Below are 18340 nucleotides of genomic sequence, written 5' to 3'. Positions count from 1 at the left end.
AAAATTTAGCTATAGACTAAGCTATGTACAAGGTTGGGGAATTAAAGATTGAAACGGAAGTTACCCCAAAAATATGATTCATAAATAAATTGTAAATTATTGCCTATAAGGTGGGATAGAGGGCTATCCTTTTTAAATGATAATAACTCATTTTTTTTATTGAAAGCAGGGATGCCAAAGAGATAATTATTTTTTTCATTATTAATGGAGACAGAAGAAAATGATATCAAATTCCCAGATATATTTCGAAAATATTTCGATAGACCCATTGGGACTTGTTCATTGTCTTGGGTATTTTGCGATTTCTCATAGGCTACTGGCCTAATTTGGATTTTGTGTGTGCTCCCTTTTAATTAGATTCTTTTTATCTTATTGAATGCCACGGCGAATATATATCTGAATAATTTCGATTTTTGTTGTTGTCTTTGTACCCCTTTACTCATACCCTAAATTTTTTTTCAAGGAACACTAAGCTGTTTAACGTTATTTTGAGTGTTTGTTTGAACCATATAGTGACATAGTTAATTATTAAGTAAATTATTTTTCTAATGAAAGCTGAGATGGTATCCTATCAAGGTGGTATCCAGAAGGGGGGGGGGGTTGGGAGGTATTACATTTAAATGATAATATCTCGAATTTTTTTTATTGAAAGCAGGGATGCCGAAAAGTTAATTTTTATAATTTAAAGCAGAGGCGGCATCCTATCAAGGTGGTATCCAGAGGGAGGGGGGTAGTGAGCTATCATATTTAAATGATAATATCTCGATTTTTTTTAAGCAGGGGTGCCAATAAGTTAATTTTTTTTATTTAAAGCAGAGACGGTATTCTATCAAGAGGGTATCCAGGAGGGGGGCATAGGGAGTTATTATATTTAAGCGATAGTACCTTATTTTTTTTTATCGAAAGCAGGGATGCCAAAAAGTTGAAAAGTTGACGAAAATTAACAAGATTTTCGTGAGTCATACTTGATACAGCACTTGCATAGTTTTATCGTCCAAAGGGAAAGAGACATATGTGTCCAACCCATTTTTATTCTTATTGATGAAACGGGTTTACTTTGAAAACATTCATTCATAAGTACCAGGCAGATTCACACTAAAACGAATTGGTGTGACGAAAGCGATATCGACATCCCCACCTAACGTTGTGCTCGAGTGACAATGGCGCCCTTGGTCCAGGGCCCAAGTAACATTAAAAGGCCAGGTCATAATAAAAGCTTTCAATTTGGGAGGTTCAAGGAGGAGTCTTTGACAGTCTTATGACCTCAGGGTACTAGATGTTGCAACATTCTTACGTAACTACAGTGGTTTAAAAAATTCGATCACCCCACAAATAATGACCGAAAATATGCAGAAATATAACAAATGTAACATTTAGAATATTATAACACTGTCTTCAAAGCTTTGAAGAAAATCAAAAAAGGCTAAATACCCCTAACTACACTTGAAAGCTATTTTAAAAAGAAACTATTTGGAGGTTTCCATGGATATGACCATAGCAGAAGCTTTGAGCCTGGATGGGGATCAAAGAGGAGTCTTTGAGTATTTTGACCACAGGTGACTTATTGTTGTGACTTGCTTAAATTTGGTAATTTTTGTGAGCATTTGGAAATCAAAGCTTAAACTCAATAACTGATACTAAGTGTCCTAACAATTTGTTTGGATTAAAAGTGACGAACTAGGATGAAAATCTCAACATCTTTTTGGAGCTACTTCAGTCTGAATATTGTTTCATTTAATTACATTTAAAACGGATGAGCTTTTCATTTTTACTTAACAAAATAGCTGGCACTTCATTTTTCTTCATACCGAATAAATCATTAAGTGTTTTTTGTTTCATTGTAATTGAAGTGTTCTCATGTGAAGTGTTCATCATGTATTTTTCAATTCGATAAATTTACTCTTTTAAGATGCAGTTTATAATTTGACTGATATTAGTGATTTGTGAGTTTATAATTTGGAATGAATCCCTAAAAGAAAAAATGAATAATATCCAAAAGAGCAGCCAAAAACAATAAAAAAGCAGCCAAAAAAACTTTAAAATGCATTTTTTTAAATTGATATTAAAAATCAGTTTTTAATACAAGAAGGCTTTTTAGGAATCTAAAAGAGCAAAAAGAAAAACAGTCAATATCAAAGTCGTCCATTTCAACTGTTTTAAAGGTGACAAAACAAATATAGGCAAAGGGCATTATGAAAAAATTAAGCTTCAAAGTTCAAAGTTTTATTCCCAGATAACTGACGAATTTTGAGATACGCTATTTGAAGTTTTGTATGCAGCAATGCTCGATGAAACTAAACTACTAATTGCCTATAAACATATAAGTAGACTGCTTCTTTTGAATTCTACGACGCCCCCGTACCAAACAGGTTTTTCTGGTCATTACACTCTTTGTTTGCCAGGGAGTTACGCAATTTCAAAGTTCAATGTCTTTTTTTGGTGATAAACCCAAACCAGCACGTCTTGTTTCGTTGTTATGCAATTATTCTTTGTATATATTCAGATTTCAAAATAGATTGTTCAACAGTTCTGAATAGTTTAAATTTTCGTCTGAAAAATAGGAGTTCACACTTAAAAAAAGTTCTATTAAGAGCTATTTTTTTGGAAATGATTCATTTTTGAACCAAAACTATGCTTTTCTGACTGAAGATATACATGCGAATTGGACGAGATGTCGTGATTATGTACTGTATAATACACAAGTGATGTTTTGGAGAGTATTGTCAATTTAACGAGAAATGACTGAAAAGTGTTTTGAGGGAGATGGGTCGCATGGGGGGTTGAGTTGCACGAGAGTTCAGTTAAAGGGGGGGGGGGGTACAGTTACACGGGGGGTTTAGTTAAATTTTCGTCTGAAAAATAGGAGTTCACACTTAAAAAAGTTCTATTAAGAGCTATTTTTATGGAAATGGTTCATTTTTGAACCGAAACTATGCTTTTCTGACTGAAGATATACATTATAATCAGAGAAATTGTTTAAAAATATGCTAAGAGATGATTCCTGTGAAGCTATTGTAATTTTCTATAAAAAATAAATGATTTTCAAAATAAAAGAAAATGGCCCCATCTTCAACAAATATAGCCTTAGCTAGTTAAAACTGCGCAGAAATTCTTGATTTTCCATCTAATTTAACTTATAGGAATAGGATTTAATTCAAACAAGTAAATCAGCTTTATTTATAGTATATTCGTGCACAAAAAAAGACTATTTTTTTTCCTCGTTCTTCCCTCCAGGTGTTAACGTCTCCAGCTCGCTTTCACTTAGTTTTTTTCTTAGTATACGATAGTAACGATTAAGCCATCGCCATACTTCATAATAGCCATCATGTATTATGTAATGATCATCATCCAATCTAGGCTCCCGATCTAAAAAAAACAAAAGTAATTCAAATTGAATAAACAGAATGATTTAAAACTTATTAAAAGTTCAGAAACACATCTATACTATTTGCCAACAATAGCAGAAACACATTTACCTTCAACATTTTGAAGATTGGAACTTGAAACCTCTGCCATGAGGTTATCTGATGTATCTAACGCAGGGCTTTTCAATAAGATCGCTTGCTTTTTGAGGATGTTTCCATTTTTTCAAAAATAAGTAAAATTTCAGTTTTGGGTGGATGACAATAAACTGAAAGAATTTACACCTTACTGAAAAACACAAGTGAATATGCATTGTCAATTTAATATACATATACTGTTATCTAGTAATCAAAATGTAAATATCATTTGATATGTGTCTCATGTTCCCCAAATTTTTTAAGATAGTACATTTTTATAAATATAAAAAAAAAGTTTAGTAAAATTCTACGGTAATGTTCTATTAGCTTTAAGCCATACAAGACGTAAAGTTCGGTTAATGCTAATTAAATAAAACAAAATAGGATAAAAATGTAATAGTTTAGAAACAAAATTCAGTTACTAAAAAAAAAAAAATATCAGAATCCTATATGATTCCCTTGTCAGTTATAGTAAAATCTGCAAAATGCCAACTAGTTAAAAAGATAAAAACTGGTAAAACTAAAAAAAAATAAATAATATATACATTAACAAATGTTTAAAAAACAACATAAAAAGGGGACATAAGTTGGGCACGAAACCCCTATGCCTTCCCACGACACGAACAAAATTTGCACTTTACTGAAAAAATCAAATCAAACGCTTTCTGGAGCTCATCAAGTTTGGCGAAGTAAATTCTTCTATTAGTGTTCCGCTTCATGCTTCAAATTATAAGAAGGAACTTAATATACCTTATACTGTTTTTAAGTGGTTTTATAAAACAACATAAAAAGGGGACATAAGTTGGGCACAAAACCCCTATGCCTTCCCAAGACACGAACAAAATTTGCACTTTACTGAAAAAATACAAATCAAACGCTTTCTGGAGCTCACCAAGTTTGGCGAAGTAAATTCTTCTATTCGTGTTCCACTTCATGCTTCAAATTATAAGAAGGAACTGAATATACATCATACTGTTTTTAAGGGGTTTTATACGTATCTTGGATTAAGTCTCTTCTTAACATATTCTGCAATAACGCTACATCTTGGGGATTAAAAGAGTCAAATTTCACCTTAAAACGCAAACATATCTGATCAAGTAATTTAAGTCTTAGGATCAATTTCGTAGGAAACACTCGCACGGTTTAGTACCTTGGGTTATCGAAAAAGATTGAAAACTCGGTACTTGTATATTATATGGCAAACACTCAAGAAGTGAAGTTAAAGCAGATAATGGGAAAGTGGAAGAGTTGTAGCCTAAAACAGCCATCCTAAAATAAGGTGGGGGGGGATTTGCGATTTGGAGGAGATGGGATGATAGTGTACTGTATAATACACAAGTGATATTTTGGAGCGTATTGTCAATTTAACGAGAATGTTTCACTATAAATAAGGCTATCGTGTTTTATCGAACTTTCTAGGGCAGGAGTAACTATTTAGTTTAAATAATTCTAGGAGGAATTGAGTTTTATGGATGGTATGGAAAAATGGTACTTGTTAAATATTTGGGTAAACATACGACTAAGAAATCTATGATTTGGGATGTGTGGGTTGCTATTTTTTTACTTTTCTGAGCTGGATTTCTTAGCCTTTCATAGGTGTGTATGATATTTTCTTGATAAAACATAGCAGTGACTACATCAGATGGTTTTGTACTGCAGTGAGTTGTTACTAGTAGTAGTATTCTCGTGTTTTTTGCAAGCCATTCATACTATACCTTAAATGCATTCAGATATTTTCTTGATAAAACATAGCCGTGACTACATCCGATGGTTTTGTAGTGCAGTGAATTGTTAATAGTAGTAGTATTTTAGTATTTTTTTTTGAAACCCATTCATACTGTTCCTTAAATGCGTTCATATATGTTCTTTATAAAAAATATCATTTAATTTATCAGATGGTTTTTTAATGCATTTAGTTTTTAATATTATTATTATTTTCGTGTTTTTTTTTTTGCAAGCCAATAATAATATAAATTAAATTAATTAATATATTTCATTTATAAAACATAGCCGTGACCAAATCAGATTGTTTTGTAGTGCTGTGAATTGTTACTAGTAGTAATATTTTCGTTTTTTTTGCAAGCCATTCATACTATGTCTTAATTACATTCAGATTTTTTCTTGATAAAACATAGCCTTGACTACATCAGATGGTTTTGTAGTGCAGTGAGTTTTTACTAGTAGTAGTATTTTTGTTTTTTTTTTGCAAGCCATTAATACTATACCTTAAATCAATTAAGATATTTTATTAATAAATCGTAGCAGTTACTAAATCAGATGGTTTTGTAGTGCAGTGTGTTGTTACTAGTAGTAGTATTTTCGTGTTTTTCTCAAGCCATTTATAATATACATTAAATTCATTTAGATATTTTCATGATAAAACATAGCCGTGATTAAATCAGATTGTTTTGTTGTCCAGTGATTTGTTACTATTATTAGGATTTTAGCTTTTTTTTGCAAGCCATTCATACTATACCTTAAATGCGTTCAGATATTTTATTGATGAAACATAGACGTGACTACATCATATGGTTTTTTAGTGCATTGTGTTTTTACTAGTAGTAGTATTTTCGTGTTTTTTTTCCAAGCCATTCATACTATACCTTAAATGAATTCAGATATTTTCTTGATCAAACAGAGTCGTGATCACATCAGATGGTTTTGTAGTGCAGTGAGTTGTTACTAGTAGTAATATTTTCGTGTTTTTTTGCAAGCCATTCATACTATACCTTAAATGCGTTCAGATATTGTCTTGATAAATCATAGTTGTGATCACATCAGATGGTGTTGTAGTGCAGTGAGTTGTTACTAGTAGTAGTATTTTAGTGTTTTTTTGCAAGCAGTTCACACTATACCTTAAATGAATTCAGATATTTTCTTTATCAAACATAGCCGTGACTATATCAGATGGTTTTGTGATGCAGTGAGTTGTTACTAGTAGTAGCACTCTCGTGTTTTTTGCAAGCCATTCATACTATACCTTAAATGCATTCAGATATTTTCTTGATAAAACATAGCCATGACAACATCAGATGGTTTTGTAGTGCAGTGAGTTGTTACTAATAGTCGTATTTTCATGTTTTTTTATAGCAATTCATAATATACCTTAAATGAATTCAGATATTTTCTTGATAAAACATATTCGTTACTACATCAGATGGTTTTGTGATGCAGTGACCTGTTACTTGTATTAGCAATTTCTTGTTTTTTTCAATCAATTCATACTATACCTTAAATGCATTGATAAATTTTATTTATAAAACATATCCTTGACTACATCAGATTGTTTTGTATTGCAGTGAGTTGTTACTATTAGTAGTATTTTCGTTTTTTTTTGCAAGCAATTCATACTATACCTTAAATGCATTCAGATATTTTCTTGATCAAACATAACCATGACTACATCAGATGGTTTTGTAGTGCAGTGAGTTGTTACTAGTAGTAGTATTTTTTGTGTTTTTTTCCAAGCCATTCATACTATACCTTAAATTTATTCAAATATTTTCATGATCAAACATAGTCGTGATCACATCAGATGGTTTTGTAGTGCAGTGAGTTGTTACTGGTAGTGGTATTTTAGGTTTTTTTGAAAGACATTCATACTATACATTAAATGCATTCATATATTTTCTTGATCAATCATAGTCGTGATCACATCAGATGGTTTTGTAGTGCAGTGAGTTGTTACTAGTAGTAGTATTTTCGTGTTTTTTACAAGCCATTCACACTATACCTTAAATGCTTGATCAAACATAGCCGTGACTACATCAGATGGTTTTGTGGTGCAGTGAGCTGTTACTAGTAGTAGTATTTTCGTCTTTTTTACAAGCCTTTCATACTATACCTTAAATGTATTAAGATATTTTCTTGATAAAACATAGCCGTGACTACATCTGATGGTTTTGTATTGCAGTGAGTTGTTACTAGTAGTAGTATTTTGGTGTTTTTTGCAATCCATTCCTACTATAACTATAATGCATTCAGATATTTTATTGATAAAACATAACCATGACTACATCAGATGGTTTTGTAGTGCAGTGAGTTGTTACTAGTAGTTGTATTTTCATGTTTTTTGCAAGCAATTCATACTATACCTTAAATGCATTCAGATTTTTTCTTGATCAAACATAGCCGTGAATAAATCAGTTGTTTTTGTTTTGCTGTGACTTGTTACTAGTAGTAGCAATTTCGTGTTTTTTGCAGGCCAATCATATCTAACTTTAAATGCATTAAGAAATTTTCTTGATCAAATATAGAAGTGAATAGATCAGAGGGTTTTTTTTTCCAAGCCATTCATACTATACCTTAAATGCATTCAGATATTTTCTTGATAAAACATATTCTTGACTAAATGATATGTTCCTGTTTTGGAGTGAGTTTTTGCCAATTGTATTACTTCAATGTTTTTTTGCAATCACTTAATAATATAACTTAAATGAATTCATTTTGTTTATTCATTAAACATAGCCATGACTACATCAGATTGTTTTGTAGTGCAGTGAGTTGTTACTAGTAGTAGTTTTTTTTTTTTTTTTTTTGCAAGCCATTCATACTATACCTTAAATGCATTCAGATATTTTCATGATCAAACATAACCGTGACTACATCAGATGGTTTTGTAGTGCAGTGAGTTGTTACTAGTATTAGTATTTTCGTGTTTTTTCCAAGCCATTCATACTATACCTTAAATGCATTCAAATATTTTCTTGATCAATCATAGTCGTGATCACATCAGATGGTGTACGGAAATTTCATTCAAGAAATTATGAAAATATTTGTATGTAAGTACCAAACTCTTTATTAGTTTCACCTCTTGGATATACAGTACAGATACTTCATTCAAGAAATTATGAAAAAATCGCAAGTAAGTAGCTTTTTTTTTCTCTTTATCACAAACAATTTTCACTTAGCTACACGATTTAGAAATTTAATTCACGAAATTATGAAAAAATTCTCAGTAAGTAACAATTTCTTTCTTGAAGTCAACTCTTGGATACACACAATACAGAAATTTCATTCAAGAAATTATAAAAAATATTTGTAAGTAAGTAACAAGCTCTTTATTGATTTCACCTCTTGAATATACAGTACAGATACTTCATTCAAGAAACGTGATTAAACACGTTTTGAAACTACATACTATTTGTATGCCTTTCCTTGGCACCTTTCCAAACGAGCGGGGATTCCCCACTGGTTCCTACACATTGCAAAAAAGTGAGCAGTACAAAACTCCGCGTTGTCAACCAGACTGGTTTTTTAGGGACCAATCAGGAGAGATATGCAAAGTCGACATAGCTTTATTTCATTTTTTTAAGGTTCATTTAGACGAGGTTACGTGCTTCTCTTTATCACAAATAATTTAAAAGTGAGCAGTAAGAAAACTCCACTTTTTCAACCAGACTAGTTTTTTAGACAACATACCCATGGAGATGACACACACATAGAGACGAGACACGCACAGACACGACACACAAACAGAGTCACGTTTTGAAACTACATGCTATTTGCATGCCTTTCCTTGGCACCTTTCCAAACGAGCGGGGATTCCCCACTGGTTTATACACCTTGCCAAAAAAAAGTGAGCAGTACGAAAACTCCACGTTTTCAACCAGACTGGTTTTTTAGACAACACACACACAGAGATGACACACACACACATAGAGACGAGACACCCACAGACACGACACACAAACAGAGTCATAGTGAGAGAGATATCCAAAAAGTTGGGTTGATCTAGGTTCACTTAGAGTGGCGCGCCACTCTAAGTGAACCTAGATCAACCCAAGTGTCATCTCCATGTCATCTCCTAGGGTGTGTCATCTCCATGGGTGTCATCTCCATGGGTGTGTTGCCTAAAAAACCAGTCTGGTTGAAAACGTGGAGTTTTCGTCCTGCTCACTTTTAAATTATTTGTGATAAAGAGAAGCACGTAACCTCGTCTAAATGAACCTCAAAAAAATGAAATAAAGCTATGTCGACTTTGCATATCTCTCCTGATTGGTACCTAAAAAACCAGTCTGGTTGAAAACGTGGAGTTTTCGTACTGCTCACTTTTTTGCAATGTGTAGGAACCAGCGGGGAATCCCCGCTCGTTTGGAAAGGTGCCAAGGAAAGGCATACAAATAGCATGTAGTTTCAAAACGTGCTTAATCACGTTTCTTGAATGAAGTATCTGTACTGTATATTCAAGAGGTGAAATCAATAAAGAGCTTGTTACTTACTTACAAATATTTTTTATACTTTCTTGAATGAAATTTCCTTATTGTGTGTATCCAAGAGTTGACTTCAAGAAAGAAATTGTTACTTACTGAGAATTTTTTCATAATTTCTTGAATTAATTTTCTATATTGTGTAGCTAAGTGAAAATTGTTTGTGATAAAGAGAAAAAAAAGCTACTTACTTGCGATTTTTTCATAATTTCTTGAATGAAGTATCTGTACTGTATATCCAAGAGGTCAAATTAATAAAGAGTTTGGTACTTACTTACAAATATTTTCATAATTTCTTGAATGAAATTTCCGTAAACCATCTGATGTGATCTCGACTATGATTTATCATGAAAACATCTTAATGCATTTAAGTTATATTATGACAGGAATGGAAAAAACACGAGAGTGCTTCAACTAGTAACAACTCACTTCACTATAAAACCATAAGGGTAAGTCATGGTTATTTTTGATACTTAAAACATCTGAATGTATATAAGTTATTGCGTAAAAAGCTTTCAAAAAAACACGAAAAGAAAAATACTATTAACAACTCACTGCACTACAAAACAACCTGATTTAGTCATGGCTATTTTTGATCAAGAAAATATCTGAATGCATTTAAGGTAAAGTATGAATTGCTTGCAAAAAAACACGAAAGTGCTACTACTAGTAACAACTCACTGCATCACAAAACCATCTGATGTAGTCACGGCTATGTTTTATCAAGAAAATATCTGAATGCATTTAAGGTATAGTATGAATTTCTTGCAAAAAAAATGAAATTAAAATACTACTGCTTGTAACAACTCACTGCACTATAAAACAATCTGATGTATTCACTGCTATGTTTTATCAATAAAATATCTGAATGCATTTAATTTATAGTATGAATTGCTTGCAAAAAAACACGAAATATCTAATAATATTAAAAACTCACAGCATAACAAAAAAAACTTATGTAGTCAAGAATATTTTTTATCAAGAAAATATCTGAATGCATTTAAGGTATAGTATGAATTGCTTGCAAAAAAATTGAAAATACTACTACTAGTAACAACTCACTGCACTACAAAACCATCTGATGTAGTCATGGCTATGTTTTATCAAGAAAATATCTGAATGCATTTAAGGTATAGTATGAATGGCTTGCAAAAAACACGAAAGTACTACTACTAGTAACAACTAACTGCATCACAAAACCATCTGATGTAGTCACGGCTATGTTTGATCAAGAAAATATCTGAATGCATTTAAGGTATAGGGTGAATGGCTTGGAAAAAACACGAAAATACTACTACTAGTAACAGCTCACTGCACTACAAAACCATCTGAGGTAGTAATGGCTCTGTTTTATCTAGAAAATATCTGAATGCTTTTAAGTTATATTATGAATTGATTGTAAAAAACCCTAAACTCATAATAATAGTAACAAATAACTTCAATACAAAAAACTCTGATTTGATAAATAATCTTATATATAATGAAAATATCTAAAAGCATTTAATTTATATTATAAATGTCTTGCAAAAAAAACACGAAAATACTACTACGAGTAACAACACACTGCACTACAAAACCATCTGATGTAGTCACGGCTACGTTTTATCAAGAAAATATCTGAATGCATTTAAGGTATAGATGAATGGCTTGCAAAAAACACGAAAATACTACTACTAGTAACAACTCACTGCACTACAAAACCATCTGATGTAGTCACGGCTATGGTTGATCAAGAAAATATCTGAATGCAATTAAGGTATAGTATGAATGGCTTGCAAAAAACACGAAAATACTACTACTAGTAACAACTCACTGTACTACAAAACCATCTGATGTGATCACAACTATGCTTGATTAAGAAAATATCTGAACGCATTTAAGGTATAGTATGAATGGCTTGCAAAAAACCCGAAAATACCACTACCAGTAACAACTCACTGCACTACAAAACCATCTGATGTGATCACGACTATGTTTGATCATGAAAATATTTGAATGCATTTAATGTATAGTATGAATGGCTTGGAAAAAAACACGAAAATACTACTACTAGTAACAACTCACTGCACTACAAAACCATCTGATTTAGTCATGGTTATGTTTGATCAAGAAAATATCTGAATGCATTTAAGGTATAGTATGAATAGCCAAACACGAAAATACTACTACTAGTAACAACTCACTGCACCACAAAACCATCTGATGTAGTCACGGCTATGTTTTATCAAGAAAATATCTGAATGCATTTAAGGTATAGTATGAATGGATTGCAAAAACCATGAAAATACTACTACTAGTAACAACTCACTGCACTACAAAACCATCTGATGTAGTCATGGCTATGTTTTATCAAGAAAATTTCTGAATGCATTTAAAGTATAATATGAATGGCTTGAAAAAAACACGAAATTGCTACTACTAGTAACAGCTAACTGCATCACAAAACCATCTGATGTAGTCACGGTTATGTTTTATCAATAAAATATCTTATTGAATTTATTGTTTATTATGAACGGATTGCAAAAAAAAACGAAAATACTACTACTAGTAACAACTCACTGCACTACAAAACCATCGGATGTTATCAAAACTATGTTTTATTAAGAAAATATCTGAACGCATTTAAGGTATAGTATGAATGGCGTGCAAAAAAACCCGAAAATACTACTACTAGTAGCAACTCACTGCACTACAAAACCATCTGATGTGATCACGACTATGTTTGATCAAGAAAACATTTGAATGCATTTAAGGTATAGTATGAATGGTTTGGAAAAAAAACTAAATTGCTACTACTAGTAAAAACTCACTGCATTACAAAACCATCTGATGTAATCACGTCTCTGTTTTTTCAATAAAATATCTGAATGCATTTAATGTATAGTATGAATGTCTTGCAAAAAACAAGAAAATACTACAACTAGTAACAACTCACTGCACTACAAAACCATCTGATGTAATCACGACTATGTTTGATCAAGAAAATATCTGAATGCATTTAAGGTATAGTATGAATGGCTTGCAAAAAACACTAAAATACTACTACTAGTAACAACACACTGCACTACAAAACCATCTGATGTAGTCACGGATATGTTTGATCAAGAAAATATCTGAAAGAATTTAAGGTATAGTATGAACGGCTTGCAAAAAACACGAAAATACTACTACTAGTAACAACTCACTCCACTACAAAACTAATTGATGTAGTCACTGCTATGTCTTATCGAGAAAATATCTGACGTCATTAAATGTATAGCTTTAATGGCTTGCAATAAACACGAAAAGACTCCAAATAGTAACACTTCTCATAAATAAAAACAACTTTTTTATGGTCACTGCTATTTTCTAAAATTAGAATAACATTATGATTATTTTGTTAATCTTTTATTTCTTGCAAAAAACACGAGTATACTACTACTAGAAGCACCAAAATGAACAAAAAAACAGACTGGTGTGGTAACTACTTTTATTGATAAATAACAAAAATGACTGCATATAATTTATATTATGAAATGATTGCAAAAAAAAACACGAAAATACTATATATATATATATATATATATATAATATATATATATATATATATATATATATATATAATATATATATATATATATATATATATATATATATATATATATATATATATATATATATATATATATATATATATATATATATATATATATATGTGATGTAGCTAAGTATTGACAATTCTGTGATATCCAACGTTGCTGGAAGAAGAATTCAAATGTCTGAAATCTCGTAAATAGAGCAGAAAAAGTCAAAATGCTAATTTTCAAAATTATTTATTCCAAAATTATTTTTAACTACAATTGATGGGGGGAGGGGAGCGACGGGGTTCCCCCCCCCACCTTATTTTAGGATGGCTGTTTTAGGCTACAACTCTTCCACTTTCCCATTATCTGCTTTAACTTCACTTCTTGAGTGTTTGCCATATAATATACAAGTACCGAGTTTTCAATCTTTTTCGATAACCCAAGGTACTAAACCGTGCGAGTGTTTCCTACGAAATTGATCCTAAGACTTAAATTACTTGATCAGATATGTTTGCGTTTTAAGGTGAAATTTGACTCTTTTAATCCCCAAGATGTAGCGTTATTGCAGAATATGTTAAGAAGAGACTTAATCCAAGATACGTATAAAACCCCTTAAAAACAGTATGATGTATATTCAGTTCCTTCTTATAATTTGAAGCATGAAGTGGAACACTAATAGAAAGAATTTACTTCGCCAAACTTGGTGAGCTCCAGAAAGCGTTTGATTTGTATTTTTTCAGTAAAGTGCAAATTTTGTTCGTGTCTTGGGAAGGCATAGGGGTTTCCTGCCCAACTTATGTCCCCTCTTTATGTTGTTTTATAAAAACCCTTAAAAACAGTATAAGGTATATTCAGTTCTTTCTTAAAATTTGAAGAATGAAGTGGAACACGAATAGAAGAATTTACTTCGCCAAACTTGGTGAGCTCCAGAAAGCGTTTGATTTTTAGTTTTTCAGTAAAGTGCAAATTTTGTTCGTGTCTTGGGAAGGCATAGGGGTTTTGTGCCCAACTTATGTCCCCTCTTTATGTTGTTTTTTAAACATTTGTTAATGTATATATTTTATTTTTTTTTTAGTTTTACCAGTTTTTATCTTTTTAACTAGTTGGCATTTTGCAGATTTTACTATAACTGACAAGGGAATCATATAGGATTCTGATATTTTTTTTTTTTTTTAGTAACTGAATTTTTTTTCTAAACTATTAAATTTTTATACTATTTTTTTTTATTTCATTAGCATTAACCGAACTTTACGTCTTGTATGGTTTACAGCTAATAGAACAGTACCGTAGAATTTTACTAAACTTTTTTTTATATTTATAAAAATGTACTATCTTAAAAAATTTGGGGAACATGAGACACATATCAAATGATATTTACATTTTGATTACTAGATAACAGTATATGTATATTAAATTGACAATGCATATTCACTTGTATTTTTCAGTAAAGCGCAAATTCTTTCAGTTTATTTTCATCCACCCAAAACTAAAAATATGAGAAAATTTTCCTTATTTATTGAAAAAATGGAAAAACCCTCAAAAAAGCAAGCGATCTTATTGAAAAGCCCTGTATTAGATACATCAGATAACTTCCCGGCAGAGGTTTGACGTTCCAATCTTCAAAATTTTGAAGGTAAATGTGTTTCTGCTATTGTTAGCAAATAGTATAGATGTGTTTCTGAACTTTTGATACAGTTTTAAATCATTCTGTTGATTCTATTTGAATTGCATTTGTTTTTTTTAGATCGGGAGCCTAGATTGGATGATGACCATTGCATAACACATGATGGCTATTATGAAGTTGTTTTCTCTAACTCAAATAAGTGATAACAATGGCGAAGGCGTAATCGTTACTATCGTATACTAAGAGGAAAACTAAGTGAAAGCGAGATGGAGGCGTTAGCACCTGGAGGGAAGAACAAGGAAAAATAATAGTCTTTTTTTTGTGCACTAATATACTTTAAATAAAGCTGATTTACTTGTTTGAATGAAGTCCTATTCCTACAAGTTAAGTTAGAAGGAAAATCAAGAATTTATGCGCAGTTTTAACTAGCTAAGGCTATATTTGTTGAAGATAGTTCCATTTTCTTTGATTTTGAAAATCATTCATTTTTTATAGAAAACTACAATAGCTTCACGGGAATCATCTTTTAGCATATTTTTAAACAATTTCTCTGATTATAATGTATATCTTCAGTCAGAAAAGCATAGTTTTGGTTCAAAAATGAATCATTTCCATAGAAATAGCTCTTAGTAGAACTTTTTTAAGTGTGAACTCCAATTTTTCAGACGAAAATTTAACTAAACCCCCCCCGTGTAACTGTACCCCCCCTCCCCCTTCCTTTAACTGAACTCTCGTGCAACTCAACCCCCCATGCAATCCATCTCCCTCAAGACACTTTTCAGCCATTTCTTGTTAATTGTTTTTTATTTCTAAACTATTTTAAATTGTCAATACTCTCCAAAACATCACTTGTGCATTATACAGTACACTATCATCCCATCTTCTCCAATTCGCATGTATATCTTCAGTCAGAAAAGCATAGTTTTGGTTCAAAAATGAATCATTTCCAAAAAAATAGCTCTTAATAGAACTTTTTTTAAGTGTGAACTCCTATTTTTCAGACGAAAATTTAAACTATTCAGAACTGTTGAACAATCTATTTTGAAATCTGAATATATACAAAGAATAATTGCATAACAACGAAACAAGACGTGCTGGTTTGGGTTTATCACCAAAAAAAAAGACATTGAACTTTGAAATTGCGTAATTCCCTGGCAAACAAAGAGTGTAATGACCAGAAAAACCTGTTTGGTACGGGGGCGTCGTAGAATTCAAAAGAAGCAGTCTACTCATATATAGGCAAAGGGCATTATGAAAAAATTAAGCTTCTAAGTCCAAAGTTATATTCAAAGTTTTTACCTAGATAACTGACGAATTTTGTGATACGGTATTTGAAGTTTTGTATGCAGTAATGCTCGATGAAAAAAAACTACTAATTTTGATAATTATTTACGTTAAGAATACATAGCTAATAGATACTTCAACTACTTGTATTATGCAAGGGTTCTGAAACGCCACAGCCATTTCGTTTGTACTAGATTTCTCTTCTCTTGATGAATAACGAAGAGGACCAGTTTCCAGCCAGCGACTTGTGAATTTTTTAACTCATGAATAGACTCGAATCTTTTGTAAATTTAAGCTGTGATTTGAGAAAGACTGATGAAAACACTAATGTTTGCGGTCAACATTGATTGCGACGGCGGCGCGGCGGCGACACGCTGTTTTTGGCCCCATCGCCGCCGGTCTTCCCTCATCGGCGCGGCACCGGGGTCTTGTCCTGTCACTAGCTCCCAGATATATTCTGATTTCCACATTTTGTGGAAGGACTGAATTACAGACATCAGTCAAAAATTAAAGAAGTAGCCAGGCTGTCCTAATAAAAAGAGGTATATGCTATTTTGGGCGAGAGGAGTTACTTTTTCACATTTACAAAAAAACATTCTCACTTTTATGCTTTTACATAAAAGCGAGGGATCAACACGATTAGTCAGGCGGCAATGCTATTTTTGTTGTGCTTTGGGTGAGCCTATCACCTGAAAATCTAGAAAAGTTCAAAAGTTACGACAAAAAAGTAGGATTTGGGCTTCAAGAGCACAAACCCATGAATATACAGGGGAATCAATAAGCTTCTCCCTTATTTTGTGTAAAATATTTGGAAGTATGTCTTCCTCGAGTGTGTGATAGCATGCTTTTGAAATCAAAACCTAAAATGGGTCAAAATAGTTTCACATTATAAATTAGGTGTTAAAGTAATAAAAATCACTTTGAATGAATAAATGAAACCCAAAACAAACATAAAATAAAATGACTGACCAAGTCAACTTCAAGACAAACGAATAGAAAATGAGAGTGTAGTCACAGACACTACGCACCCTCTGATTAGAAATCTTCACAATTTATGGTTCCTAATTGTCCTAAACACAATCTCACCTTCTGTTTACCATTAAAAATAGATGCATTTTTCCCCATTATTTTATTAGTAGAATCTTTTCATTTCCTCGTTTGTCGTAATATTATAGTGTCTGGATAAATTCACAGAGAAGTAATTTTTAGAAGAAATTCTATTGTTTTTTCAATTCAAACAGTTCGTGGTAACGAACTGTAAGCAGGGAGAGACCCGGCTCAATAATAACTGAATCTCTAAAAAACGAAATTTTGATGCCCATATATATATCTAATGAATGGGATTATTATGTTGATTTAAAATATCCTGATAAAAAGCCTGAGAAAATTTGTCTGATTTTCAAAAAAAGGGGAAAACACCCTCTAAGAGACATAGAAAGACAAATGAAAATCTTACCACCAGATTCAGCGTATCAGAGAACCCTACTGTAGAGGTTTAAAGCTCCTATCTGCAAAAATGCGGAATTTAGTTTTTTCGCCAGAAGAAAGATCACGGGTGCGTGTTTATTTGTTTGTTTTTTGTTTTTCCCAAGGGTGATTCTATCGACTCATTGGTCCTAGAATATAGTGAAAGGGTTCGTTATAACGGAATTTAAAGGTTATAATGCCCTTTTTAGGTTACCAAAAAGACTGGAAGGCAGCCAGGCCCCCTCCCCCGCCCTTTCCCCCAAAATCGTTTGATCAAAATTTTGAGATAGCCATTTTGATCATTATAGTTGAAAGACCGTATAACTACGCCTTTGGATATAACATGACCCCTCCCCCTCCCCAACAGCCCTAGGGGAAAGGTATTTAAGTTATTAAATTTGCCCATTATTTACGTATAGTATTTGCTATTGGGAAGTATGCATACATTTTCGGTTGGGGTTGGGGACAAAATGTTTGCTAAGTTTTTTCCACGGGAGAATTTTCCATGAGGAGGGAAGTTTCCAGGGGGTAAACTTGTCAAGAGAAATTGCACACTGGGGGAATATGCCGGAATTCCTATACAAAATTTGTTTTATATGTCTTGCTTTCTCTTTTCCATCTCAATATTACGCAATGAGGTATTAAGGGTAATTGTCTGGGGTAAATTTTCAGCGGGATTGAAGTGTCTAGGGG

At 32.1% G+C, this 18340-nt stretch overlaps 1 protein-coding gene across 1 annotated transcript in view; it reads right to left on the bottom strand.

Annotated features, from left to right (window-relative positions):
- The window catches only part of LOC148948563 (aminopeptidase N-like), a 61684-nt gene that overhangs the window by 9632 nt on the left and 33712 nt on the right, over nt 1–18340 (bottom strand). The window lies entirely within an intron of this gene.

This window comes from Artemia sp. Qi Xiang Cuo, chromosome 9 (assembly GCF_049724085.1).
Source record: "Artemia sp. Qi Xiang Cuo chromosome 9, ASM4972408v1, whole genome shotgun sequence".
In the NCBI taxonomy this organism is placed as follows: Eukaryota; Metazoa; Arthropoda; class Branchiopoda; order Anostraca; family Artemiidae; genus Artemia; species Artemia sp. Qi Xiang Cuo.
Note: the sequence above shows the minus strand (reverse complement) of the source record. Positions and strands in the feature narration are given on the sequence as shown.